General features: G+C 38.6%; 1 protein-coding gene across 2 annotated transcripts in view; it reads left to right on the top strand.

Moving 5' to 3' along the window:
- Nucleotides 1-13,865, top strand: part of S1PR1 (sphingosine-1-phosphate receptor 1) — a 71,562-nt gene that overhangs the window by 47,319 nt on the left and 10,378 nt on the right. The window contains exons 2-3 of one of the 2 annotated variants that reach the window (XM_078154992.1): nt 6,820-7,413; nt 13,472-13,557. The gene's annotated coding sequence lies outside the window, so the exon portion shown is untranslated. The remainder of the gene's footprint in view (nt 1-6,819; nt 7,414-13,471; nt 13,558-13,865) is intronic. The other variant, XM_021000088.2, reaches the window with a different exon arrangement.

The raw sequence follows: 13,865 nt of genomic DNA, 5'->3' as shown, positions 1-13,865 counted from the left end.
GGGAAGATCATTTTACATGGATTTCTTATTTGTAAAAGGACTTATTATTGTTGAGTCATTTTTTCAGTTGTGTTGGACTCTTGGTGATCCCATTTGGGGTTTTTCTTGACAAAGATACCAGAGTAGTTTTCCATTTTCTTCTCTAGCTCTCTTTATAGATGAAGAAACTGAGGCAAACAGGGTAAATGACCTACCCAGGGTCACAGAGCCAATAAGTGTCTGAGGCCAGATTTGAACTCAGGAAGATGAGTCTTCCTGACTCCAGGCTGGGCACTCTATCCACTGTACCACTTAGCTGCCTTATAAAAGGACACTATTGGGGTAAATCATCTCTGTGGTCTCTCCAGCTTGAAGATTCTCTTTTATTGTAAAGCACTGTGCTGCATCCTAGGAAGGCCAAGGGGATAATTAAAGCACAGTTCCTGCCCTTAAAGGGCAGGATCCATACATTAGAAAAATAGTAATAAAGGGGCAGAATACATTAAACCAAATTTCAATAATCTGATTCAACACAAACTTGTAAGGTATCTACTAGGTGTTAAGTGCTATGGATGTAAAGACAAAAAAAAAAGAAGCAGCCCCTGTTTTTTTCAGTACAGAAATTCCCCCTACCACGGTAGATTGCAGCCCATCTATAACTTAGCAGCTTCTTAGGGAGTTACCTTGAAACAGACAGGCTAAGTAACTTCCCCTTGGTCACACGGTTACCAAGCATCAGACCTTGGACTTGAATCAAAGTGTTTCTGGCTCTGAGTTCAGCGCTGGATGCATTATACCATGTTGCACCTTATAAGTGCTGGTGCTGAAAGTGGTGGAAGCAGCTTCGCCATGCTTCTCTAAACATGGTACCTTTCCTCTGAGATTTCTTCCCCAATACACTGTATATACTCTATGTATTTTGCATGTACTTTGTTTGGTCTTTCACATTTTGTGTCTTCCTTTAGAATATGAGCTTCTTTAGGACAGCAACTGTATTTTAACCTTTCTTTATATCCCCAGCACTTAGCACAGTGCCTGATGCATAGTTAGCTCTTAATTGTTAATTGAGTAACTAAACCCCCGTGCAAACCTCATAGGGCTGTGTAACCGTACACCATTATTATCATTATATATTTTGTTCTTTGGCCTTTGCCAAAGCCATACTCCAGTGCTTTGTCATGGTCTTGATCTTACCCTGAGTTCTGAAAGACTGTTTCATCATAGAAAAGCTAAGAATTCAAATCTGATGACGCGTGTCTATCGTCTGAGAACTAGTTTAGCTAAATGTAGAGAGTTCATCACCAGGAAGTTGACCAAGGTAATGAATTCTAGGCAAATGCAACTCGTGAAGACATCTGACTAGTTGCTCTCCAACTTATTAATGTTCTTTGTAATATTTGGCACCCAGAACTGAACATAATTCTCCTGACCAAGAGAGTACATTGGAACTGTCTTTTCAGAAGACAAAGTATAAATAACAATAAAAATATTTAAAATGCTCTAAACTTTCAATAGTAAACAGGAATCTAAATTAAAACAACTCTGAGATTTCACCTCACACCCATCAAACTGGGATAGATTATTTCTTTAAATGGAGATAATTATGCTGAAGAAGCTGTGGGAAGATGGGCACACTGATATACTGGTGGTGGAACTGTGAATTGGTCCATTTTTTCTAGAAAATAATTTTGAATGATGCAAAAAAGTCACTAAGGTGTTTGACACAGTAATCCCAATATTGGGCATGAGAATTGTGCTCTACTCGCAAGAATGACAGTGGTAGAAAGAAAAGTCCCACATATGACAAAATATTCATAGCACTATTCTTTATGGTACCAAAACAGAACAAAATAAAATAAACAAACAAAAAAGGGAACAAAATGTATGTGTATCAATTGGGGGAATGATTGAAGAAATTTGGATAAATTAACATAATAAAATATTACTGTACCAGGAAAAGAAAAAAAAGTAGAAGGAAGTCATATTCAATTGCATGTAAAAATCAGAGAAATATGAGAAGACATGAATGAAATTAAGTGGCAGGGAGAAAATAAAACCAAGAGAATAGAAATTAAAATAACACTAAAAAGAAGCTAAACTCAGAGGAGAGAATGTAATACCTATCCCTCCTCTAAGGATAGAAATAGGAGACTATGGGTGAAAAAAAATGTGCACATTGTTTGATTTTGTTATTTTGCTGGTTAGTTGTGTGTAATTGTTTAACTTTGTTACAAGGGAAGGATAAATAGGAGTTGGGGAATGTTTTTAAAAGTTATCAATTTTAGATATACATGTTTGAAAAAAACAAAACAAAACCAAAGTTGGGGTATAAGAAGTAGATGGTCTAAGAGCTACATTAGTATACGTGATATACTTAACAAACTGGAAGGAAGCCTCTAGCACTTTGGGTAGGGCTTTTATGGCATATTTACAAAAAGATGTGGACAAGAATTTAGCAGGATGAGAAGGTGTACATAGGTTGTGATCAGTACCAGTAGAGGGAGTACTTATGCCAATGAGATTACACAATTTATGTTAGCCTCCTTTGTGGATAACAGTCATGTTCATTCAGTGCTCTAAGGAGCCAGTATCAATGGAAATGTGGGCCTAAAGATGAGCTTGCAGGTCTAGGAGAATGTTCCTGATGCGTTATGAGTTTGCATCATATTAAGATTATTTTTGGCCCCAGAGGGCAGAACTATAGAGGTAGAATTCTAGTGGAAGTTACCAAGGGCAGATTTTCAACTTGATATGGGGAAATGACATCTAAGAACTTATGCTGGATGGGCTATCACAGTTAGTAATGAGTGCTAGAGATCTTCCATCAGAAGCAGACTGATAATTTATCTAGAATGTTGTAAAGGGAATACCTGATTCAGGTATGAAGTAGACCAGATGACCTCTTGGGTCCCTTCCAACTCTGAGATTTTTTAATTCTATCGCACCCATAAGGCACTTCCTGGCTGTCTGGAAAACATTACTCTGGCAACATTCCCCTCCTTTGCTCCCATAGTTATTCCTGTGAAACTATGTTTGAAGCGTCTATAAATAGCTTTGTCCAGCTCCTCAACAGATTTCATCTGTGGCAGCTACGTCCCTAACGACAAATGGCCAAAGTCTCAAATGATGAATTCTTGGAGTACAGCCATTCCTTAAGCATCAAACCCATATTCCTTACAAACCAGCTTCATGGGATGGCAAAAGAGAGAAGGAAAAAAAAAGACATTGGGGGACTGAAGCAAGGCCCATATGGAGCTGAACAAAGACAAGAGAAATCCTTTTTAAAGGATACCATAGTAATTTACTCTCAAATAATGCAACGTAGCTGTTCCTAGTCCTAAAATGTCAACAATGGAGAGGGGAAACTGGTAAGAACAAAAAGCAAAGATAAGGTTTGAAAACAGTTTGAAACACAATACTATATCTGGGTAGTGCAGTCCTCTGCTATCACCAACCATTTAAGGAATTAGTACATGCCAGTGTCCATGTTAAAATTGGCATCATTAGCCACAACCTAGTATATCACCCATTCGTTTAGAAAACTGTACTCTCTGGATGTGCCTAGCCTTGCCAACTAGGAATTAGGGTGTAGAAGGCATTGTCAAAAGTCTTATAGTGTCAGGTCCACATTCTTCTCATTCCTACAACCTCAGCTGGGAAATGGCCATATCACTTAGAATGGGCATGAAGGATGTTGCCCATTCTTATATTAAACTACCCACTTAAGTGGTAGTCTCCAACTTTTTTTGATCACATACCCCTACCAGTTTAAAAAAAAAATTGAACATGCACCACCAAAATGTATACATTTATTTTCATATACTATGCTACAAATAGCTATATATATAAATATAAATATATATATATATATATATATTTAACACATAAAAATTAGATATCAAAAAGGATAAAAGAAGAAATAGTGTTTAATCCTAGAGTCTATAAGGAGCCACTGGAGTTGAGTAGGGCAGTGATATGTTCAGACTTAGACCTTAGGAGAATCACTTTGGCAGCAGGGTAGAGAATGGATTGGAGAAGGGAAAGATGAGAGGCAGGGAGGTTAATTCAGAAGATAATTCAGAGGTTTAGGTGAGAGATAGTGAAGGTTTGGGCTAAGGCTGTTTGAATGGAGAGAAGAGGGATAGATATAAGACATAGGGTGGAGACATAAATGACAAGATTTGGCAGTTGATCGAAGTGATTAAAGATAACATCTAGGTTATAAACCTGAGTAATTTGGAAGGATGAAGAGGCCTTTGACAATAACTGGGAAATTTGGAAGAAGAATGCTTATGGGAATGTGGGGGGGGGAAATAATATAATGAGATATGCAATGAAGGTTGCAAGTTATCTATTCCCTGCACATTCTATGCCTCACTCTGTCCTACCAGAAACAAAAGGGGCTAGGGGTAGGGAGGAACTCACAGGTTGCTGAGCCGGAGCAAAGAGCTGCCATGTAGTTGTAATAGCTAGTATTTTTATAGCAATTGCTGTGTGTCAGGCACAGTGCTAAGTATTTACAAATTTTATCTCAGTAGATCTTCTTATTACCTCTATTTCACAGATGAGGAAACTGAGGCAATCAGAGGTTAATTGACTTGCCAAGGATCATACAGCTAATAAGTGTCTGAGGCTGGTTTTGAACTCAGGTCTTTAAGCACTCCATTCACTGGTCCACCTAACACATGAGATGATCTGGGAGGTGTGGTTGAACATGGAGACAGGGTTCCCCCTTTCCCCCCCCCCAATGGCACCTATGTAGCTGCTGCTATGAGTGCCTGGGTTGGGGATTGGTATAACTGTCCTGGGGTGGGGGGGGTAATCCTGGGCTCAGAATAGAAGTTGGTTGCTTACACATCAGAGGAAGGGGGACAGAGTGGTGAGAATTGAGGAATTATAGGTGAAAAGTAGGTATGGTTGTATGAGAGACAAACTCGATCATTGGCCATGTTGGGGAAAGTAGCATGTGGCCCATCTTCCAGCTCTCTGGTTGACTGACCATATAACCTTTGGAGTCAGGCCATGTCTTCTACTACACTAAGGAATCAGTGAAGACCATGTATGCTGATAAATCTAAATGAACATAAGTAAATAATATGTGACAGCTAGGTTGCACAATGGATAGAGTTCCAGGCCAGGAGTCAGGAAGACTCCTCTTCCTGAGGTCAAATCCGGCCTCAGATATTTAATAGCTGTATGACCCTGGGCAAGTCACTTAACCTTATTTGCCTCAGTTCCTCATCTGTAAAATGAAATGGAGAAGGAAATGGCAAACCGCTCTAGTACTTCTGCCAAGAAAACCCCAAGTGGGGTCACAAAGAGTCAGACACTACTGAAAAAATGACTGACAACAAATAATACACATAAAATGAGCTGTATTTTTTTGTTGGAAAGGGGAGGTCTGGACCTGTAATTTAACTGGATTAGGAAACTCCTAGCTTCAAAACTGATATCGATGCAGATGGAAAAGTCGTTTGTAATTTGTGTTTTTAAATAGTTGCCTGGATGTAATGGGGATGGAATCTGAACCCCTGAAAGGAAAAGACCATGTCTTTGGGATCATGACCCCAAAAAGGAAAAACCCTGGACTTTCCCACCTGGCCAAATCTCTGGCTTTCCCCTGAGGCTATAATCCTATCAACTGGCCTTTCATTGTGGCTATGCCCAATCTCCCAATTCTGCTACCTAGCCCTCTATTGTCTCTTACCTCCACGTGGTCCTTGGCCACTTCCACCCTTAATTCTATCTAGAATCCGTTCTCCCTTGGCACATGGTCCAGATCCCTGGCTTTCTGTTCACCCTAGCTTACTGGCCACTCCCATCCAGATCTTCTTTAGACCTCTCCTCCAATCACCCCAGACTACTTGGCCACTCCTGGATCCCTCCCACAGTGTTTCTATATATAAGGTCCCTCTTGTCTCCATTAAGGGGTTCAGATTCTTAAAAGTTGACCCACTTGCGTTAGTGATACAAATGCTTAGATTCCTTAAGAGTCTGGTCAATATGGCAGATGTTCTAATAAACCTTGTCTTTGGCTGAAAGATGGCTTGGATCTAATTCATTCAGGCAGGATCCACAAGTTTTTATTTTGGGGTCCCAGCACTCCTAAACCCCTAAGCCTCAACAGAGGGACTGCAAAAGTACTTGACTTGTCCATGCTGATATAACTACAGCAAAAATAGGACTTGAACCCATGGCCAACACTATCCACTAAACCACTTTGCTTCTCTTACATGTTACATATGTGTGTGTATTCACATATATACTATATATATTATATGTTACATGCATTATGTAATATATAATGTATGGTATGTAATGGTAGCTGCACTCACACAGTTATTATAGAGAAATATTATTTCTGTTCTGTCTCATTTTGAAGTTACGATATTCTAATAATCACAAAATACATTTTAATAATAGAAGATAGATTTGGCACAGTGCCTGGCACAGAGGAAGAACTTAATAATTGTTTATTGATTGCTTGATTGCATGGAAAATCAGTCCATTAGAATTGTTTTGTTTTTTCAAATGAGAATTGGTTTGGCTGAAAGAACCAACAATTTTTTTTTTCAAAAACAGATGTGTAGAGAAAGTACTTGAATATACTATTAACCTGTGCTTTTGTATCCCAAGATGTGAATGTCTGAATGGCACTTGGAAGAAAAGAATGCATCTTCAAGTCAGACTATTTTAGTTATTTATAAAAACATAGCTTTAAATGTTTGTTTGTCAATCTTTTCAGATTGTAGGGCCTTTGAGGTCCTTTAATGTCTGAAAAATTGAGATGTGGGGGGTTTATCAATTCTCTTCCTTACACAAATTCATGTTCTAATTCAGTAGTGTTACAAGGACTCAGTCCTACCCTTCCAGTCAACCTATGGGAACTTGGGGTCGAGCTTCTGACCACGTGTGATGGAGGGCTAAAAGGCTTGCACTCAAAGATGATGAAGAATCCCTTTATTGGCTACTGAGCTGCAGGAGCTAATGACTGTTCTTTTTAAGAGGTGACAGTTTCCATATGAGACCCATTTGGCTGCAGTTCTCCCCCCATGTCTCTCTGCTTTGATGCTCTTCACCCTCTTCCCATGAAGCATGGACTCAGCAAGGCAGTCTTGAACCTGGATGCCTGCCAACCTTTTCAGTATATTTCCTTTCCTGAGCAGGCAAACAAGCATCAACTTCAAGGTGTCCAGTACTGAAGACACCATTTTGGGTCTGAAGCATCTAAAGGTTCTCAGTCCAAAAAGAAGAGTGATTGGTTGCAGCAGATGCAGGAGTAGTTGACTACAGAAGCAGCTGTGGTCTGAAGAGGTTAGAGTCTGGAGCAGAGCATTCAACAATACCACAAACTGCTTTATGTTCTGATGAAGCTTCAGTATCACTCTCCCAGTGAAGTGCCTGAATCCTGCCTGGTCAATTCAATTCATGCTGGTAAGTTGTTTTATGGTTAGTCTTTTTTAGTGTGTGCAGTAATAAGTTACACATCCCATATTCAATTGTTTTTGTACATTGAGTACCTTTTTTTAAAATTTGAAATTTTTTTTTTGTTACTCCTCCTTTTGGAGAACTACTAGATGTGAGCAATAAAATGGGTAATTCTTCCTCAGGGCACTGGGGGTAGGGGACTTAACAGGCCAATGAATGTAAGACAGTGGAGCCTAACCCCTATTTTTAGAGGAAGGCTCCCCCAGGATGGAAGTCAGTCTGGACTGAAGGCCTGGGCACAGAATTAAGATGAGAGAGTGTGCTAGATCTTCTGGGTCTCAGAGCTAGAGATTCAAGAAGAATCTCATTGAAAGCCAAGGCTGGAAAGGAAGTCACCATAGAAATGATCCCATGCATAGTTCTGCAGGGAGTATAATTTCTTCACCTGGCATATCCCTAGCCTGTGTAGGGGCATATGAGGAGGAGCAATGTTGCTTCAGCAATGTTTCCGTCTTCTCAACACCTTTGTGGCTCAGGGAAACACAGCTCAACCACAACCTCCAGCAAAGTTTTCTGCCATCAAAATAGAAAGGAAAAAGTAGCAGCAGCAACTTTCACCTCTTCTCTGTTCCTCTAGTCAACCTTAGGAAACTAGTTTTCTGAGATAAAGTTTTAGATTATCGTGATGTCAGTGGTTTGAGGAAGTGACAGGCTGTAGTGGCTAGCATACCAGGCTTGGAGTCAGGAAAACCTAGGTTCCAGTCCTGTCTCTGATAATGAATGGATGTCATCCAACCTCAGTCTACTTCACTGAGGCAATTCCCTGTTAGATAAAGTAGCTAGATAAAGTAGATAGACTGGTGGCACTAGAGTCAGGATGACCTAAATTTACAAATCTGGCCTTAGACCCTCACTAGCTACATGACCTGGAGCAAGTCATTTAACCTCTGCCTGCCTCCATTCCCTCATCTGCAAAATGGGAATAAGAGAAGCATATAACACCTCAGGGATGTTGTGAGGATAAAATGAGATAATATTTGTAAAGTATTGTTAAGGCTCTGCAAACTTGAGGCTTATATAAATGCTAGCTATGGGGATGATGATGATGATGATGATGATGATGATGGTGATAATGATGATGATGGTGATGATGAATGATTGGTGGAAGGAGGTGCTATTCAGGTGCTCATTTTTATAGGTGAAGAAACTAGGGTCCCGGGAGGTCAATAATCTGCCCAAGGCTACATAGTTGGTAAGAATAAGAGATGGAATGTGAAACCAGTTTCTTTGACTCCAAAGTTGGTGCTCTTCCCACCACGCTGCTGCTTACTAGATGCTTTTCCTAATTTATATTCTTAATGTCATTGATTGACAAAACAAGAGATATAAAAGTAAGCTAAAAACTAATTCTTTCTGTAGGTAAATGCATTGTTCTATAAATAACAAGTACACATTCAGGTAGACTTCCATTTCCCTAAGTTTTTGAGAAGGGATAGTCCCTCAACATAGCTGGATGTGAGAGTACTGAAAGAATAAATATAGAATGCACCTACTTTAAGTAGCTACTTCTCCATGTATGAATGAACATTTTGTACACTTCCTCTTTTACAAGATCATGTTTTTTAGAGAAAAATTTCTTAGCAAGTAAGCAGTATGGGCTTTTGTAGTACACAGGTGAGTCAGTCCAGCAACCAGCATTTATTAAATACCTACTACATACCAGGTACTGTGCACAATCAAAACTTTGGAAAGTGAAGTGAAAAGATTTCTTAATCACTTTTCCTTGCATCTGATTTTGATTTATCAATTTAAAATGAAAAAGAAACAGTTGTTGGGAAAACCTACCCCCCCTTTTCCTCTCCTCTACAGTGACAGATTGGATCTAATGAAAGAGTATCTATCTCATCATCTTTGCATACAAAAGAGAGTCTTTTATAAGAGAAACTATATCACATTGCAAATAACTATACCATTCATTCTATACCAAACAAATGATGAAAAGGAGCTTGATGAAATGATGAAATTCATTTGGAAAAATAAAAGATCTACAATTTCAAGGGAAATAATGAAAAGAAATGAGGATGAAGGGGAATGGCATCCAGACCTCAGATTAAATTATAAAGCAGCAGCTATCCAAACTATCTAGTATTGATTAGAGAATAGGGTGATAGATCAATGGAACAGACTAGACAAGGAGGAGGGGGAGGTTAGGAAATAATAGAACTCAATATCCCAGCATTTGATAAAGTGGAAGATATAAGTTACGTAGGGGAAAACTCCCTATTTGATAAGAAACTGCTGGGAAATTGGAAAGCAGTGGCAGAAATTAGGTTTAAACCAACACCTCACACCTCAGTCCACAATACGTTCTAAATGAATAAGTGACCTTAATATAAAATACAATACTGTAAAAAAAAAAAACAGAAGAGAAACAGATCATGTACCTCTAATAGCTATGAGTAAGAGATGTATTCCTAACCAAATAAGAGATAGAGGTTCTCCATCTTTCAGTCAAGTTCTGTAGCTACTATGCTGTGTACATTCCTAAAGAAGATATCCAATTTAGTTAAATTCTTCAATACATGAGGATATCTATATGTTAAAGATCAGGTAGTCTGCTGAGGGCTAATTTTGTCACCATATTAATCAACTAGCTTTTAAAAAAAGTTTTCTTTCCTATGATTATTAATTTGACAAACATAAACAAACATGAATATTTCCCTATATATGAAACAGAAGAAGAGGACTACGTATAAAAATGTGAACCTCCGCAACTTACAGTTTGGATCTGTTTGTTTTTGTTGTTTATCTCAAATTTGACATGGTAGTTCAAACATTGCATTTTTTTCGGTCTATGTTCCCTTCTGAATATTTTTCTATTGTCTCGTGTATATTTTTGAATGCTTCATTAATGCTCTTTTCTTCCTATTTTAAGTTATCATTGTTACTATACCTTTGCACTTGTCCCTCAGCTGTGCCATAACAATATTTACCCATATTTTAGATACATTTACATATATATGTATGTATGTATGTACGTACACATACATCATCCCTCATAAAAAAAATAAATATAGCTATGTCAAGCAAAGCCACACATTGAACATGTCTGAAAATGTACACCTCTAGTCCATCACTTAGCTGGCAAAAGGTGGGAAGCATGATTCACTATCAGTCATTACTTCAATCATAGTTTTGAAGCCTTTACATTGTTGTAATCATTATATACAAATTGTTCTCCTGGATCTGTTAATGATCCTGCATCAATTCATATGAGTCCTTCCAGTTATCTCTGAAGCTTCCCTTTTGTAATTTTTTATGGCATGTTAGTATTCTATTCCATTCACACCATCTTTAAGCATCTACTATGGCCCAGGCACTGTAATAGACCCTGGGGGAAAGACGAAACAATACATACTCTCAAAGAGCTTATATTTGTGTTAGGGGAAAGTAAAAAAAGGAGATGGATGAAATCACACAGAACTGGTTGAATGATTGGATGCAAAATTATTCATGGGTTATATCAACTTTGACCACATTTTGCTTGGTCCTAGAAGGCAGAACTAGAAGTGGTAGGTGGATGTGGTAAAAAGATAAATTTAGTTTGTTGCAAAGGGAAGAATCCTAACAATTAGAATGATTAACAAATGGAGTAGTCTGCCTTGGGAGCTAATAGGTTCTTTCTCACTGGGTGACTTCAAGCAGAGACTGGAAGATCAGTGAGACTTGGAAAGTACCTCAGTGTCCAGAAAGTCCAATTTATACCTAAAAAAAAGGAATCCCTTTTACAATTTTTTTTTCTTGAATGGATTCAATAAGAGTAACCAATTACCTTGAGAGATAATCCATTACACTTTTAAGTAGTTCTAATTGTTATGAAGTTTTTCCTGACATGAAGTCTAAATTGTCTCTTTATAATTGGTAATCATTGCTCCTGGTTTTGCTCTAGGGCCAAACCAAAAAAGAGTCCAAAGTCTTTTCCACACGGCAGCTCTTAAATTACTTGAAGATAGTTATCATATCCCCCTAAATCTTCTCTTTTCCAGGTTAAACATCCTCAATTCCTTCAACTAATTCTCATATGTCACTAGGTCAAGATGCCTAATCATTCTGTTTTGCCTCCTTTGAACACTCTCAAATTTTTAAAATATATTTCTTAAACTGTGGTGTCCAAAGATGAACTTAATACTCTAAATGTAGTGTAATTGGGACAGAGTATAGTGGTAACATCACCTTCTTTCTGGGAGCTATGTCTCTCTTAATGCATTTCAAGTGTGATTTAGTGTTTTTTGTTGTTTGTTTGTTTTCCCTCCAGCACACTACTGATTTATGTTGTTTGGAATCCAATACTCCTCCCTCTGCCCCCTAGATATTTTATAGAAAAAACTAGCCTAATTATGCCTCCTATATCCTGTACTTGTAAAGGTGATTTTTTGAACCCAAGTGTAAGACTTTACATTTATCCTACTTGAATATCACCTAATTATAGTCAAACCAACATTTTAGCCTATCAAAATATTTTCGGGTTCTGACTATCCCAGTGTATTGGCTAACCTTCCTAGCTTTGTATCATTTGCAAATTTGATAAGCATGCCATCTATACCTTTACCCAACTCAACAACAACAACAAAACAACAACAACAACAACAACAAACCCAGTAAACATCACAGCCTCATGCATATATTCCTGGGGAGTTGCTCCTTCCAAGCTGATATTAAATCATAACCACCTTTTGAGTCTGGTCATTCAATCAGTTCTGCAGTCACCTAACTTTGCTATCATCTGGTTCATGTATTTTTATCTTTTCCACAAGTATAGCATCAGAAACTGTCAAATTTCTGCCCAAATTTATATAAACTATGGCTATAGCATTCCCATGATCTACCAGCGTACTGAGAAGTATCATTTCCTTTTCTTTTTTTAATTTATAAATTCTTATTTCACATTACTTGCAGCGAGGTGGCACAGTGGATAAAGTGCCAGGCCTGAAACCAGGAAAATGTGAGTTCAGATGTGGCTTCGGATACTTACTAGCTGTGGGACGCTGGGCAAGTCACTAACCCTGTTTGCTTCAGTTTCCTCATCTGTAAAAAATGAGCTAGAAAAGTAAATGACAAACCATTCCAATATCTTTGTCAAGAAAACCACAAATGGGGTCACCAAGAATTGGGCATGACTGAAAGGACTAAATACCAACAGTAATTTCACATTATTTCTCTTTTATATCATCCCCTTTTGCATGAATCCCCTTTCACATCCAGTCTTATTTCAAAATTCTCCCCTTGACAACCATTTTACTAACAAAACAAGCTATCTTATACTTCTATGCATTTGTGCACAAGGATCTTTGAACTGGAAAGAACAGAACAACATTAACAACATTATTCTAAATCCAAGCATGGTTGTTGTCCTTCATGCTCAAAGAGGACCAGAATGACTATGGCTGATCAGACCAATATGAGCTCAGAATGCTCTACCACAGGTCAGACACGAATAGTCCATATGAACATTTGGAGTGGAGAAATCCCTAAATTTGCACATCTCAAGTTCTTTTCGAGCTGATGTAGTTCTACTTTGCTCACAGAATGCTTTCTTTGATGAAGGTATGCCATGCTGAGCAGTCCTTTGCCATTGTCTCCCATGTCATGGAATCGATTCCAAAGTTCTTCAGAGAGACTTTGAGAGTGTCCCTGTAGCTTTCTTCTGACATCCATGTGACCCCTTGCCTTGTGTGAGTTCTGCATAAAACAGTCTTTTAGATGAATATATGTTGGGCATTCAAACAATGTGGCAAGCCCGTCAGAGTTGTGCTCTCTGCATTAGAGTTTGAATGCTTGGCAGTTTAGCTCAAAAAAAGATCTGTGTCTAGGTACCCTATCTTGCCAGGTGATCTTCAGAATCTTCCTAAGACAATTCAAATGGAAGCAATTCAGTTTCCTGGCATGGCACTTGTATATTGCCCACGTTTCACTGGCATTCAACAAGGAGGTCAGCACAGTGGCTCAGTAGACCTTCAGTTTGGTAGGTAGTCTAATACCTCTACTTTCCCACACATTCTTTCAGAGCCTCCCAAATGCTGAGCTAGCTCTGGCAATGCATACATCAACCACATCATCTATGTGTACATCCCTGGAAAGCATACTGCCAAAGTAAGTGAACTTATCTACAACATTCAAAATTTCTCTTTGCCATAACTGATGGTTCCACCTTTGGATGGTGTGGTGCTGGTTGGTGAAGAACCTCTTTCTTGGTGTTATTTGTCAGGACAAAATTAGCACAAGCAGGAGAGAATTGATCCATACTCTGTTGCATCTCAGCTTCAGAGGCTGCGCTGAGTGCACAATCATCTGCAAACAAAAAGTCATGCACCAATTCTCCCTCCACATTGGTCTTGGCTTCTTTTCAAAGACCAAAGGGGCAATGTAGCAACAGTCATAACTAGGTAACAAATGGACCA

This window comes from Phascolarctos cinereus, unplaced genomic scaffold (assembly GCF_003287225.1).
Source record: "Phascolarctos cinereus isolate Bilbo 61053 unplaced genomic scaffold, phaCin_HiC Scaffold_5;HRSCAF=322, whole genome shotgun sequence".
NCBI classification, from domain to species: domain Eukaryota; kingdom Metazoa; phylum Chordata; class Mammalia; order Diprotodontia; family Phascolarctidae; genus Phascolarctos; species Phascolarctos cinereus.
This window is presented reverse-complemented; position numbering and strand designations above follow the sequence as displayed.